At 47.1% G+C, this 16,063-nt stretch overlaps 1 pseudogene across 1 annotated transcript; it reads right to left on the bottom strand.

The window, feature by feature from the left end:
* Positions 1–983: 983 nt before the first annotated feature.
* Positions 984–4,116, bottom strand: LOC307115727 (phosphofurin acidic cluster sorting protein 2-like; annotated as a pseudogene). Its single transcript has 4 exons — positions 3,073–4,116; positions 2,738–2,919; positions 2,324–2,689; positions 984–2,272 (listed from the first exon to the last, which is right to left on the bottom strand). The product of its transcript is annotated as a phosphofurin acidic cluster sorting protein 2-like (transcript).
* Between the last annotated feature and the right edge of the window lie 11,947 nt (positions 4,117–16,063).

Below are 16,063 nucleotides of genomic sequence, written 5' to 3' on the forward strand. Positions count from 1 at the left end.
AAGAGCTTCGCCCAAGGCCCAGAGGAAAATCACATATGAGGCAGAGGCTTCATCATGGGGAAGAAAAATGACCATTTAGCACAACCACTGCCTCTGCTGCAGACCTCTCCACTGTGCAGCACCCAGAGAAAGCTTTCCAGGGAAGACCCCATAGACACCCTACAAAAACCATGTGTGTTTGCACAATTCACCTCTTGTTCAGAGAAAGAAACACTCAGAGAGATGCAGTTACCTGAGTGCTCACAGCCAGCAAATGGCCATATGACCACTGTGCTGTGGAGGGGCAGGTTGCTTAATTTGTAAATAGCTGGTCCAACACCTGATGGCTGGCAGAAAATGTTCTGTAATAACATGAAGAGGTAGGGACGAAGGTTGGGTCACTGCCCAGGAAGGTGGGCACCAGATTGTCCAGCCAGTGTGCCTGGGAGGTTTGCACCATACAGGTCTACTTTTAATTTCACCTTGTGAGGCTGAAATTCATTGGGAACCATAGATGGCTGGTGCTGGGGCCCTTGGCAGCTGGGGTCCAAGGCTGGGCTGACTGGCCTCCGTGTTTTGCTCAGGGTGCCCCAAAGGGAGGCCATCCCTTTGCCTCTGGCTGCCCAGCTCTGAGTCTGGGCCAGGGCTGGAGCCAGCTCTCAGGGTTAAGTAAGCCCTGGTTTCCAGGAAGGGAAGGTCTCCAAGGCCAGAACCCTGTGTTGGAAATTCTGAGGCCAAAACACATCTTCCATGATTCTCTAGCTCAACAGTGCGGGCCTCACCTCCCACCTCCAGTAGTGTGTTGGTTATTAAATAGAGCATTTGGGCATCCCAGTGGGGGCAACTCCCTTAGCTTCCAGGTTATGAACACATTCTAACTTAAAATGGTTTCTCTTTGTGTTTCCAGGGTCTGTCTCCATAGTAAACTGAAATGTTAACACAAAAGCAGCCGGGTCCTCCTAGGTTTGGCCCAGGCAGGTTGAAGGGCAGGGGCAGGGGCAGGGCTAGGAGGTGGAATTGTTGTGTCCTAAGATGCAGATGGGAAAGTGCTTGACGTGGGAGGACCACTGGACTACCAGTTGAAAGAAGGTCACGTCGTTTCACTCCACGCCATCGATGAGGACTCGCAGCATGTTTTGCTGGTCCTTGGCTGAGCAGACCAAGTGGCCAATGCCCTTGATGCACTGGCTTTTGGACTCCAAGTCCTTGTCCTTGGTTTTCTTGGGAAAACATATCACCTTCTTGTTCTTCTCCTTGGTGAGTAAAGTCATGGAAATTGTGGATGTTGTTGCGGCCTCCCCACTGCAGGGCAGCCTACTGACCTGGAGAGAGTGGGAGGTGCACTGGAGTGAGTTTTTGGTGGTAGGCAGGTCTTCCTTCTCCCCATTTCTCTTCCTGTTTGTGGGCTGGGCTGCCATCCAGTAATCCACTTGCAGCTCCATCAATTCAGCACCAACACCCTGGCTGGAGAAGGATGGGCCCCCACTCACTGATGGGGAGGAGGTTGGGGTGTGTGAGGCCTTCCTGGTGGTGGACAAAAGCACATTGGAGCATGAGGGGACTGCATCATGTGTCTCCAGATGTGGCTAAAGATGGTTCCACTCTTCAAACCTTCACTGCCCCCACAAAGGGAATGAACTTCTGTGAGGACAACTTGCCTGGGCTCTTTGTCTTAGAGATTAGCATGGCCTCAGAGATGGGCAGCTGGTGGACACGGCTGGCCCCTGTGATGTATTCTGTGATTCTTGACACAATGTCCAGTGTGTCCTGCACAGCACTCTGAGCCTGCAAGTTGTGGAACAGGTTCTGCCAGACCATGTCCTGGAAGAGGTTGTTGTAGTGGTAATCCATGGAGCCCAGGTACCTGGCCACAGGGTGGGAACCCAGCGGGATGACCAGGAAGCACATGTAGCCCAGACAGTCTGGGTTCTTGTGGGATAGCCGTTCCACAAAGACCCGCAACATGGTGCTGAATTAGTGCTGAGCCCCTGTCACCGTGATCTTCACTGGTTTTGGGGCCTCTGTATTGCAGTTGCAGTATCTTTGCATCCAGGAGATGATGGATCTGAAGGCCTGCTGGACATCAACCATGGAGCAGGTGCACACGACAGGCAGTGTGTGCTGCTGCAGGATGTCTTACAGGAACTTCCCTTGCCTGTCGGAGGTGTTGATGAGGATGATGCTCTTGGGCAGACAGTCATTGGAGATGAGGATGTGGTTCAGCTGGTGGTTCACGGTCTTCCTGAAGATCTGCAGTTGGCTCTGTGGGTCTGGGCAGCGCTCCTTGATCAGGCTATTGGACAACACATTCAGACACCTGTTCCAGCCCCAGCAGGCAGGCTACTTCCCCGTGGAGCTGCTGGAGGGCATGACAAGTGACTTGGTCTTGGTGATGTGCCCACTGGGCTGCATCATCTTATTGAGCATGTCGTGGGCAGAGATCTCTGACTCCAGGATGTCCTCAAGCTGTGCCTGCTGCTCCCCAGCTTTGAGCATGCTTTGGGCCACCCAATCAGAGCCACTGTCACTTGACAGGCTTTCAAAGTATAACCTGGGCTTGGGCTTGGGGGTGCCAAGGACTCTGTCACCCTTCTCCAAGTCTGGGCCACTTGACAGGCTTTCAGAGTATGTCATGAGCTCGGGCATGGGAGGTGTTAGGAGATGGTCATCATCTTCCATGTTTGAGCTACTGTCACTGGGGTTCACCAGCCTGTGAAACAGAAATGCCAGGACCTTGTCCACATTGGGTTCTTGCTACTCAATGTCCTGTTCCAAGTTGAGGACCTCCTCTGTCATTTGGAACATGCGCAGCCATGCTGCAACTTTCTGCTGGTAGTTCTGTTGCCTGGTCATGGACCTCCTTCTTACTAATGGCTTCTCCAGGTCCAAGTCATCTTCATCCAGGCCATGCCTGTGGGCAGCAGTGTAGATGACCTCCAACTAAAAGAAAAGGAACTCAGGCTCTCCCTCAGAGAAGTTATCCATGGACTCCACCTTGGTGCTTGCCTGCATCGTACTGTCCAAGTGGTTGATGGGCTGGCTTGATGGGGAGATCCAGGTCTTGTCCACCTTGGTGGTGGGTGTGCTTCAGGCCATCAAGTCAGAGACACTGTCTTTCAACAGCTTGCCACCTGGGCTCTGGGTCGTCATGGGCATGTTGGCCAGCCGAGGAGGCTCCTTCTGCCTCCAGGCACAGTGTAAGCTCCTCATCTCCCTCTGCCAGCTGGAGTGTGACAGACCTTCAAAGTATTGCCTGGTTTTGGGCTTGGGGTTGCTGAGGATGCTGTCGTCATCCTGCATGTCTGGTTCACGGTAGCAGGGATTCTCAAGGGTGTCATAAAGAAGATCCAGGTCCTCCTCCACCTTGGGGACATGTTCTGTAGGATCTGGATCGGAATCCACAACCTCTTCTGACACGTTGGATCTGGGAAACAGTGCAATGACTTTCTGCTTCCAGTTTCGTTGCAGGCATCGCTACTGCTTCTTGGGCTGCCCCAAGTCAAAATCAATTTCTCCCAGGTCCTGCCTCTGTGGGGCATTGCAGCTGGCCTCCAGCTTAGAGAAGCTCTCAGAATTTCCCTCCGTGTAGCTATCCGTGGACTTGTCCTTTGGGCTGGCCTTCATGGTCCTGTCCTTATAGTCAATAGGCTGACTGGACAGGGAGGAGATCCAGATCTTAGCCACCTTGGTGGAGGACTCCTGGCTGCTGTAGCTGAGGCTCAGCAGCTGGCCACCCTCGGGGGTTGCTCCATCACCCCAGCGCCAGGCAGATGGCACCTGTGGCCACTGTCTTGTAGTCCAGGATGATCCTGTTGTTATAGCACTTCCACTGCTGCAGCATGATCTGTAGCTTGTTGCTTTCTCTCTTGAGTATTGCAGGGAGAAGGTCAGTGCCAGGTTGGTCTCCACTGGTCCACTGGGGGGCAGCACAATCTCATGGGACCTCAAGATGCCCATGGATGCATGCATCTTTACTGCTATCACCATGGAGATTAGCTCCTTCTCCAGCTCCTTCAAGACCACCAGCTTCTTTAAAGTCAGGCTGCACAACCTGGGAACACAGCTGTGGTAGGAGCAGTATACCTCCCAGGTACAGAAAAGGTTCATGGGTACTGGGGTGTTGAGCCAGGTGGGCATGTGGGCCAGGCCCGCAGGTGGCCAAGAAGCTGCAGTTGCTTGCATAATACAAGTCCTTGATGGTTTCTCTCCATGTGGTGTGACAGAAGGGGCATGATTGGTGGCAAGACATGGGATACAAGTGATCGAAGGAGAAAGTGAATGACAAGTGGTCACAGGCTCATCTGTGACTAGCACAGGGAAGGCCTGCATGGTGGCCTTTCAAACTCAGAGACATAAATTAACCACAAAGTTGGCCTGAAATTAAAACTTGTTATCTAAAAGCAGTTTATGGTGTGTGGTCATGTGCTAGGCCAGTATCTTCCCTGACAAAGGTCAATCTTTACTTTCACTGAGCCTGTCTATTGTCTTTTGGCATCTACAATAAAATATCTTTAGAATGTCAAAGGAATTTTTCTTTTTCTGGACACCTTCAAGCACAGGCACTGCTCTGTGTTCTGTAGAGATCATAAATCTACTCATTGCTATTAAGTTCATTGCTGACTGCTAACTACCCTGTATGCACCTGTATAAGAGAGGCATGTGTCTATCACTTTCCTTTTTATCTAATCCCAAAGATTTCTCTGCTCAGCTTTCTCCTGCCTCCCTAAGCAATGGATTTCATGTACCCCACATACATCTCCACTTTTGAGTGTATGTATAAAATAAGGTGCAATACTGCCATTCTCTGGAGCATCACCTCAATACAGTGAGATTTTGTTTTCCGACAATTGTTGACAGTTTGGCTCCAATAAACTCACAAATATTCTGCACAGATTTGAATGCTGTTGCATTGATATCTACTTGGCTTCCTGTGGCAGGATTCCAAAGAAGCTCACACAGGAACCCCCTGTAAACACAGACCTAGTCTAGGATCAAGCTAAGGGCCCATTGGGCCTGCCATTTCCCTGCCTGTCAGGTGAATTTGCCTAAGTTGTCTCTTATATCCAGAATCTTCCCTTGCTTGTGGCAGGGGGTCTGACTTTATTTGAGCTGTACTTTTAAATCCTTAAGGTAGAACTAAGGTTAAGGGTTGACAGAACAAAGGCTAAGGAGAGACAAGAGGAAACATGGGTGGCTGGTTTTTAATTCTGGGTTTTCATTTGGAATTGCTTTCTGAGAGTCTGAGCAAAAATCTTTCACTGTATAAGTGAGAGCTGAACTTGTTCAGCTCCGAAGATAACAAGGCACATGGTCTTTCTGACCTGATCTCCTTGTTCTTAAGCAATGAAGAATCTTTGCGGAGGTGTCAGAGGTCATTCCTCAGGCCAAGCAGGAGCCCCATAGGGAATTCCAAGTCAACTGTAATTCAACTGGCTGGCCCTTCTGTGGGAGAGCCAATAAGGTTTGGTCCACCAGCGTTCCTAGTCCTTCCTGTGGTTTTATATTTATTTATTTATCCTCACTTGCGTCTATTTTTCCCATTGGTTTTTAGAGAGACTGGAAGGAAGGGGGAGATACAGAGAGAGAGAATGAGAGAGACATATAGATTGTTGCCTCCTCAACACACTCCAACAAGCTGCAACTAAGATACATGACCTTGACCTTGAATTAAACCCAGGACCTCTAAGGGACTACAGTTTACCCACTGAGCCAAAGAGGTTAGAGGCCTTCGGGTTGTTTTAGATAGCTGGGAGAGAAGCAGAGGCACATAAGAGGGCTGAATGAGCCTAGAGGCTTGTGAGCATCATGGAGCTCAACCCAGAAGCTGCACACTTTGACCCACGACATAAGATCCCTAGAAAACTTGCTCAGTTGTGCAGATATAAAACAACAAAAAACAACAAAAACAAACACACCTATAATTAACATGGGAAGTTGTGCCTCCAAAAATGGGAACTCCCAGACTCCAGCCATCATTAATATTCCAGATAGGAAGACTTGACTTGCAAGTGCTTTACAGAAATGGGAAGATTTAACTAGAAAATATCGACTAAAAAATGGCCAAGATGCAGCTATCTTTGGGTGCCTAAATTAATTTTTTTTGCAGGAAATAATCTAGAAAAATGGCCCTAAAGTGAAACTGTTTGAATGAATAGGAAGTATAACTTGATTTGGAAATTTGAAGCTTCTATGGAGAAGCACAGAAAATTCTTTTTTAAAATAAATGAGAAATTGTAGAGACTATCTTTTAATTCTTCTAAAGCCAATAAATGCTAACACCCCATTCTCCCCCTTCTATAGAATGTCCAATATATCTTTTGCTCTCTGTGCTTCCTTGTCCAGATGTGTCCTTTTCCTTCCCATTCTGTATCCTCCACTACCACTCCCTACTGACTTAAGGTAAAATGAGAATAGGAATTCTACCAGCTCCCTTTGGAGAAAAGCTGCACTCAGCCAGAGAGGAACCAGCAATTGTTGTCAATTTTCTCTATGGCCCTGAATGGATCACAAAGAAATTTAACCGATAGAATATGTAATCCTGGCTGTTCCAATTAATATAGGCCTGTTTTCTAGGAGAAAAACAACAGAATTGATAAATAAGGTTTGTAAGAAAATTCCTGTAGAGAAGTCTGCCCACTTTAAGGATTATGGGAAACGTAAATAGGATTTAGAAAAAGGAATGAAAAAACTCAAGCATAGAGTTGCTTTAAGGGTGTTTCAACTTCTCACTGATAGTTTGGGAGAATAATAAATTATTATTAAGTGGGAAGCCACTAAGGACCTTGTAGATACTGGGGCCACTTTATTTGTTCTTAACTGCACCCAACTAATTGCTTTCTCCATTGGACTAAACCTTCTATGCAAATGCCTGCTTTTTAATCAAAACCTGTTTCCTTCCAACTAGGGAATGTTATATAACTATATATATATAGTTTGCTAATCAAATTACCCCAATTCACCTGATAGTTGAGGTTTATTTTTTTTTTATGAAATGAGTGATGCCCACATATGCTTTTGCCAGATAGTTATATATATTTGGAATAAATGAACCAAATACTGAACCAAAAGAAAAAAATAATGATTTTAAAGGAATGGTACCCTTCAGTCTGCATGCCAATGCTCTATCCACAGAGCCAAACAAGCTAAGACAATGATGAACATATTTTAATCACACTCTCACTTTCAAGAAACACACCTTCAACAAAGCACAAAACATTACATCAACAGCTCCAAATTCATTTTACAGACCTTCAGTAATAAAAAACCCCAGAATAAACTAATCTTGGTGACCAAACATTTGATAATCACCTTTTCTTCATTATTAAATTCCACAAGAGCCTGAGAGATTGCTTCACAGGGTACCCACCCTACACAGAATGGCCCCAAACAGCCCAGAGAGGTGCAGAGATGCCTCTAACACTTGGCATGCTCATATGTCTCTCTGTAGATGGGGAAGCAGCCCACAGTGACTTGAGAGTCCTCTTTTGGGTACATATTCACCAAACGGGAGAAACAGGACCCTGAGCTCTCAAGAAAAAATCCAATCTTATTTTGCTATAGGACCCCATCCTCTCTAATAAAACGGTAATATGCAAATTAACCATCACTCCACTACATAAGCCACGCCCATCAACCAAGCCACGCCCACCAGCCAATCAGGGCGAGTATGCAAATTAACCCCAATCCAAGATGGCTACAGCCACAGAGATCAAGGTTTCCCAGGTAACAGAGGAAGCCAAGCTTTCCATAGCCGTTGCAGGCCTAAGCCTCCACTCAAGCTACAAAGTTTCAATTATAGAAGGTAAACAAATTCAAACAAATGGCAGCAGAATGGAGCTTTAGAGAGCAGGCCAGGGTTACCGGCGGCAACAGGGGAAGCAAAGCTTTCCGCACACCCTGGCCGGGCTCACCCGCTTAAGGCTACAAAGTTTCAATTGTAGAAGGTGAATTAACTGCCACAGAAATGGCTGCCGGAGCCCCAGGCTTGGCTCCGCTCCAGGCTACAAAGTTTCAATTGTAGAAGGAAAATAAATTCCAGATACCAGGGCCTCCCCTTGGGTTGCCAAGGGGCGTGGCCAGGCTGCAAACCACCACAGGCCCCTCGCTCAGGCCTCCCCACACCCCAAGGGAACCCCACCCTTATCTGTGACCCCTTCAGGGCAAACCAGCTGGCCCCCACCCGTGCACCAGGCCTCTATCCTATCTAATAAAAGAGTAATATACAGATTGATCATCACTGCAACACACAATATAGCTGCCCCCATGTGGTCAAAGATCCTGCCCCCATGTGGACACAAGATGGCCACCACAATATGGCTAGCAGGAGAGGGCAGTTGGGAGGCACCTGGCCTGCAAGGGAGGGCAGTTGTGAGGGACCAGGACTGCAAGGGAGGGCAGTTGAGAGGGACCAAGCTTGCAAGGGAGGGCAGTTGGAGGTGATCAACCCTGCAGGAGAGGGCAGTTAAGGGTGACCAGGCTGGCAGAGGAGGGAAGTTGGGGGCAAACAGGCTGGCAGGGGAGCAGTTAAGCATTAACCAGGCTGGCAGCAGAGTGGTTAGGGGGTGATCAGGCTGGCAGGCAGAAGCGGTTAGGGGCAATCAGGAAGGCAGGCAGGCAAGCAATTGGGAGCCAGCAGTCCTGGATTGTTAGAGGGATGTCCGACTGACCGTTTAGGCCCCACCAGGATCGGGCCTAAACTGCAGTCGGACATCCCTCCAGGAGTCCCAGATTAGAGAGGGTACAGGCTGGGCTGAGGGACAACTCCCCACCGTGCACGAATTTCGTGCACCGGGCTTCTAGTTGCAATATAAAGTGGGTATTAGAGAGGTTTGGCACCATTAATATTAATACTATCTTGCAGCTAGGACCTAAAGGAAATGGACCTAAGAGGTTTCATATACCTGAAAGCCTTTATACCTCTCAGAGGTGACCCTATGCTATGTGCTTTCTGGAAACTAGAAAAATGTACCCAAATAGAAGGAAACATTCAAAAAGTGGATGAATGAATTTGTCAGTCCCTTGCCAACATTTGGGTGGCAAACCAGTCCCTGAGATTTGAAAATGACTATCGTTGTTTTACAAACAAGTCTTCACAGGGCCAGAGGTTTGGCTCCAGAAACAATTCAGAGCCCAGTAAATACTTTTAACTTCCCACCCCCCTTCTCCGCCCCTGCTCCCTATTCATTTCAGAGGCTTGTAGATAATTGGCTTTATGCAACCAAAGTCCCAGAACCTTTGAAGTGAAAATACCTGAGTTCCCCAAGACCTCTTGTCTAGCCTATTTTTAAAATACAAATCTCTGGAAGATATATCTAATCCAAAAACAAAACAAACAAATAAACAAAAAACCTTATCCAACTAAAGAAATAATCTACACATTACTTTAGCTTATTTCAACTATTTCTTTCTAACTTAGTAAGTTTTAATGAAAGTTATTGAATATCTAGATATTTGAAAATAACATGAAATACTGAAACATTGATTGCTAGACAAGTCTTAAATTCACCTGCTTTTGGGGTTTTTATTACTGAAGGTCTGTAAAATGGATTTGGAGCTGTTGATGTAATGTTTTGTGCTTTGTTGAAGGTATGTTTCTTGAAAGTGAGAGTGTGATTAAAATATGTTCATCATTGTCTTAGCTGGTTTGGCTCTGTGGATAGAGCATTGGCATGCAGACTGAAGGGTACCATGTTCAATTCCAGTTTAGGGTACATGCCTGCCTTGCATTTTTGAAACACCCCCCTCCCCCCAGTAGGGGGCGTGCAGGAGGCAGCCAATCTGTGATTCTCTCTCATCATTGATGTTTCTATCTTTCTGTCACTCTCCCTTCCTCTCTGAAATCAATAAAAATATATTTTTTAAAAATATGTTCATCATCTTCAATCTAAGGAATGCTGGTTGTTCACTTTTGTGGTGATCATTGGATATTAAGGCTTCTAAGAGTTAAAAGTTATAGTTAAGTTGGAAGAAATCATATAGTTGTGATAATAGAAGGCTTGAGATGTGGAGAGTCATATTTGAATGAAAAAAAGTAAGTTTCTCTAAGGACAGTTATTTCTGAATGTATAAGGAGGTTTGTGAAAGTTGAGGAAAGGTTTGTAAAAGGTGGTACAGGCTATAAAATTCTGTGACAGTTTTAACTTTATAAAAATTATTTTATTTTCTCTTTAAAAATTGGTAATTCAAATTATGTGTATGGTCTTTATGTTATACTAGAGGCCCGGTGCACAAAATTTGTGCACAGAGGTGCGGGGGGGAGGGAGGTCCCTCAGCCCTGTCTTGGCCTGCAAAGACGCCAGCATCCCTCACCCCGGCCTCTAGCCAGAGGTTCCTCCCCTCCTTCTGCACAGCCTCTGGGAAGATGCTTGTCTTGGGGCCTCCTCAAGGCCCTGGCCCACGACGCCCTGCAGTTCGGGTACTTGGGGGCTTGGGCTTTCAGGTCTGGCTTCCTCACCTGGCATGGTGAGCATCAGCTGCCATGGGAGCCTTGCCTTAGGAGTCACCCCCTTGGACCATACTACTTGCGAGTGTGTGTGTGGAGGGCTGGCCTTGGTGGCAGTGATTTGATGTCTGTAGCATTCCCGCTGATACCCACCACCGTGGCGCCACACTGGTCCCGTCTGGACTGCTGGCAGGGGGCTTCCAGTCTGCGACTGGGGCTGATATGGGCTGTGCCTGGGGGCTGCAGGTGGGGGACCCCGGCACCCATAGGGCTGTCAGCATCAGGAACTGGAAAGATCCATTTTTCTGGTTCCTCCCCTGCCACGCGGATGCTGAGCTCTGGGCCCCACAGGCCCATTCACTCCCGCCACATGGCCAGCGGGGCGGGGACGTGGGCTCGCTGCCCCAGAGGCCCCCTCTGGGCCGCAGCACAGCCATGACGCAGACGCTGAGCTCGCGCTGCCGCTGGCAACACGAGCTCAGTGTCCCGCCGGCCCCATTCGGTCCCCGCTCAGCGGTGCAGCGGCCGATCGGGCTGGCGGGAGGCGCAGGCGGGGGTGGGGACTCGCGAGTCCCCGCCGCTGCCCGCGCCTCCCGCCGGCCCCATTCGGTCCCAGCTCAGCGAGTCCCCGCCCCCCGCTCCACTCACCAGCCCAATCGGCCACCCCGGTCACCCCAAGTCCCGCCCCCCGTGTCTCCCGCCGGCCCAATTGTGGGCGTAGCAGAGTGATGGTTAATTTGCATATTACCCTTTTATTATGTAGGATGTGTTCATCTATGTGTTATGTGTGGTAAATTTTCAGCCTCCAAGAGGTAATACTAGGATATAATCATTTATTGGCCTTAAAAGATTAAATACTTATGTCTGCCATCTTGGTTGGGTTAATTTGCATACACACCCTGATTAGCTTGATGGGCATGGCTTGTGGGTGTAGCGAAGGTATGGTCAATTTGCATGTTTCTCTTTTATTAGAGAGGATACACACACACATACACACACACACACACGCACACACGCACACACAGAGTTGCCAGATTTTTATGCGTTCAGAGATCATAATAATCTGGCCACTCAGTGTAAATCAGAGGGCCTTCCAGGTACAGACACATCTCTAGGCACTGACCATAATGCAGGGAACAGAGCAGAACCCAAGCAGGCACTGCAGAGCTTCCTTATAGTCAGGAGGGAATCAGTCACACTAGGCTACACAGGCTCACAGTGTCCACAGGACAGCCGATGTGACGTCAGCCAGGACCTATGCCTACATCTTCCCATTTGTGAAGAAAATGGTGGATCAATGCAACAGGAGAAAAAGAGAGTGGCCTTTGATTCATAGCAGTGAGGGGAGTATGAGGACTGTGAATTCAAGTTGCTGACCAAAGACTGGATCCCACACATGGTGGGATTTCTGTAGGGCAGAGGTTGGAGGACTTCTCCTAGTAAAATGGGAAGGAGTCAAAGAGAGCAGTGGATGTGGATTTCAGAGAAATAACATAGCAAAGCTTATTCTTGACTAAAAGGATACATAGAAAGTGTGAAAGAAAATTCTAAAATACTAGATAGTGTCAATACTGTGTAGATAATGAGAGTAGGGGAATACAAGACAGGAGAGCATGTTAAAGAGTATGTCTTGCTGGGGAACATATACATGTGTGTAAGAAATCCCTAGGGGATACATTTAACTGCTTATATTTAAGTTAATGGAAAGGATCCTGGCTTATAAAATAGAATGTGTAAATTTTATTTTTTAAAATATATTTCATTGATTTTTTACAGAGAGGAAGGGAGAGGAATAGAGTTAGAAACATTGATGGGAGAGAAACATCAATCAGCTGCCTCTTGCACACCTCCTACTGGGGATGTGCCCCCAACCAAGGTACATGCCCTTGACCGGAATCGAACCTGGGACCTTTCAGTCTGAAAGCCTATACTCTATCTATTGAGCCAGACCAGTTAGGGCAAATGTGTAAATTTTAAACCTCCCTCAAGAAATAGGACCTATTACCGGGTCCGGGTGAGGCCGTGTGCCCCTGGATCCGGGTGAGGCTGGGTCCCGGGCTCGGGTGAGGCCACGTGCCCCTGGGTCCGGGTAAGGCTACGCGCCCCTGGGTCCGGGTGAAGCTGAATCCCGGGTCCAGGTGAGGCCGTGTGCCCCTGGATCCGGGTGAGGCTGGGTCCCGGGTCCGGGTGAGGCCGTGCGCCCCTGGATCCGGGTGAGGCCACACAACCCTGGGTCTGGGAGAGGCCACGCGCCCCTGGGTCTGGGGGAAGCTAGATCCCGGGTCCGGGTGAGGCTGTGTGCCCCTGGATCCGGGTGAGGCTGGGTCCCGGGCCCGGGTGAGGCCGTGGGCCCCTGGATCCGGGTGAGGCCACGCAACCCTGGGTCCGGGTGAGGCCATGCGCCCCTGGGTCTGGGTGAAGCTGAATCCTGGGTCTGGGTGAGGCCGGGTGCCCCTGGATCCGGGTGAGGCTGGGTCCCGGGCCCGGGTGAGGCCATGCGCCCCTGGGTCCAGGTGAAGCTGGATCCCGGGTCCAGGTGAAGCCATGTGCCCCTGGATCCGGGTGACGCTGGGTCCCGGGTCCGGGGGAAGCCGCGTGCACCTGGGTCCAGGTGAGGCCACGCACCCCCTGGGTCCGGGTGAGGCCACGTGCCCCTGGGTCCGGATGAAGCCGTGCCCCTGGGTCCGGCTGAGACCCAACCAGAGGGAATCGAACCTGCATTACCACCATTTGTCCACCATCCAGAGCAGAGGTGTCAATGCCGACATGTACACATAAGGAACTGGTGGACATTGATATTGGGTCTCAAAAGAACTGTTGGTCCAGAAAGAAACTCACTACAGACTGATTCATTTGACTGTCAGCATAACTATTATTGCTCATCTCACATTCAGTTCATATAAGTATATCTCTAGTGACACATGATCTCGCTCATCTAGGGGAAATGATGAACAACATAGACTGATGAACAAGAACAGAACCAGAAACAAGGAGGCATCGATCGGACTATCGGGCCTCAGAGGGAGGATAGGGGAGGGTAGGGGGAGGGGGGAGAGATCAACCAAAGGACTTGTGTGCATGCATATGAGCCTAACCAATGGGTAAGTTCAACAGGGGGTTGGTGCATCCGTGGGGCGGGGTGTGGGATGGGAATGGGGGGATGAGGACAAATATGTGACACCTTAATCAATAAAGAAATTTAAAAAAAAAGAAATAGGACCTATTAAATGAGAAGCAGTAAGTTATTTTTAAAAAATCAGAGAAAATTTGACAAATGGAAGTTATTGTTTGCTTTGTTACACATATTATACACTGAATGGCCAGATTATTATGATCTCTGGTGCATGAATTCATGCATGAGTGTAGTCTGGCCAGCCTGGCCAGGGGGAGGGGACATGGGTGGTTGGCCAACCTGGCTACTGGTCGAACTCCTGGTCAAGGGGACAATTTGCATATTAGCCTTTTATTATATAGTATATACACTCAGTGACCAGATTATTATGTGTTCAGAGATCATAATAACCTGGCCACTCAGTGAATTAGCACCTAACATTTAACACCCAGTCTTTTAAACTAAATAAAACATTAGCATGTGCTATGCCACATAGAAAATCTCAATAAATTTTAAAGAAGAAATATGTTTGTTCTCCATTGCTATGTTCATGAACCATAATGAATGATGCTTTAAAACCGCCAAATATCTGCACACATGAGAATGCATAAGGGAACCTGAAGTGAAGTATATTCTACATAAACCCTGGGTTCAAAGGAAATCATGAGTGAAATTATGGAATATTTACAACTAAAAAAAAATAAAGAAAAACTACAAAACTAAAGCAGCCATAAAAGAGAGTTTTAGTTTTAATTAGAATTCTCAGGGAAGAACTACAGTTGTAAAGAGAGATCAAAGTGTCAAAACAGTATATTAGAGAGAGCAACAGAGTGACCTTGAAGAAACAAGGAAGGGGGAAAACATAATGGAAGAAATGAGTAATACAAAGAATTTCAAAATAGCCTTCAACAAACTGAAAAACTTCTTCTCTGAAAACATTGGTAAAATAAACTGATTTCTAGCCAGACTGACCAAGAAACAGAAAAACATTGCACATAGTTCCAACAAGTTAGGTGAAACGGATCAATTCCTTGAAAGAAACAAACTATGAAAACTTCATGAAAAGAAAGTGATGCCCTGAGTAGTCTGTTAAAGAGATTGAATTTGTAGTTAAAGCATTCTAATGAGGGCTTCCAGGCTGAGGTTGTTTCATGGGGAATTAAACGGAATAAATGAACAGACACTTCACTGAAGAGGCTATAACATTTCCATGCACACTTCATCATAAGCCATTAGGAAAGGTTAATTAAACCACAAGGAGACTAACTAAAAGCGTGTGCTAACACTCAATGATGGTGAGGATGTGGAGAAACTGTCATTCATACAGGGCTGGTGGGAATGTAGATTATTACAGCCACTGGGGAAAGCAGTTTGGTTGTTTCTTATGAAACTAAACATGCAACTACCAAACAACCCAGCATTTGCACTCCTGGCATTTATCCCAGAGCAATAGAAACTTTCATCCCTTCAAAAACCTGAGCACAAATGTATATAGTAGCTTTATCTTAACACTTGTAAGCTATCTCTGAAATCCCTTGTTGGGATTAATATCTAGAGTTTGTAAGAAACGTCTATCACATAAAAAATGGGTAGAGTATATGAAAAAGGAATTTCATAAAGGTAAACATGAAATGTTAACACGATATGAAGAGATGTTAAATCTCACTTCTGGTCAGAGAAGTAATGAGATGCTCTCTACACCAATCTGAAAGCCAGATTAGAGTCTGATGATGAGGAGTGTTGGTGAGACTATGGAACAAATGGACTGTGATGGTACTGTAAACTAGTACAGGCACCCAGGAGGGCCATCTATAAGTACATAGAAAAATGTAATTTAAACATTTTATATATATTTGAATATTCATATGTATAGTTTTTCTAAGTCCTGATAGTTGTTCTGATGTCCTATGTTACGATATATACTATATATACATATATGTGCATGTCTATATAACCTACATCCATATCTATCTATCTATCTATCTATCTATCTATCTATCTATCTATCTATTATCTATCTATCTATCTATCTATCTATCTATCTATCTATCTATGTATGTATCTATCTATCTATCATCAGTCTCCTGTTGCCTAGAATCCCATTCCTGGCATATACCTCACAGGTCTTGTCTTAAGATCCATAGTGAGACATGCAAGGCTGTTCATCACCGCCTTGTTTGTAGCAGTATGAAGTCAGCTGTTCATCACCTGGGGAAATGGATAAATGAAATCTGGTGGATACATGCATTTGTTAAAAGAAGCATCAATCTGCCTGGGTCCACAGTACTGTAGACATGGACACACAGGGGCAAGCTAGGACATGGTTAGGGAAAGCATTTTCACTGTGCATGGTCCCATTCTCATTACTCAGGATCTGTGTGTTCAACTAAACCAAAGCACTTCCTCATGTGCATGGCACTGAGCAGTGCCTCCTCATATGATCTCCTTCAGGGAAAATGATCAGATGCTTGCTCCAGGCCACCTCCCACAAGGAAACAAGCCAAAGAGCATTAAGAATCACTGGAGGAGAA

The sequence above is a fragment of the Cnephaeus nilssonii genome (assembly GCF_951640355.1).
Source record: "Cnephaeus nilssonii genome assembly, chromosome: 19".
Lineage (NCBI taxonomy): Eukaryota > Metazoa > Chordata > Mammalia > Chiroptera > Vespertilionidae > Cnephaeus > Cnephaeus nilssonii.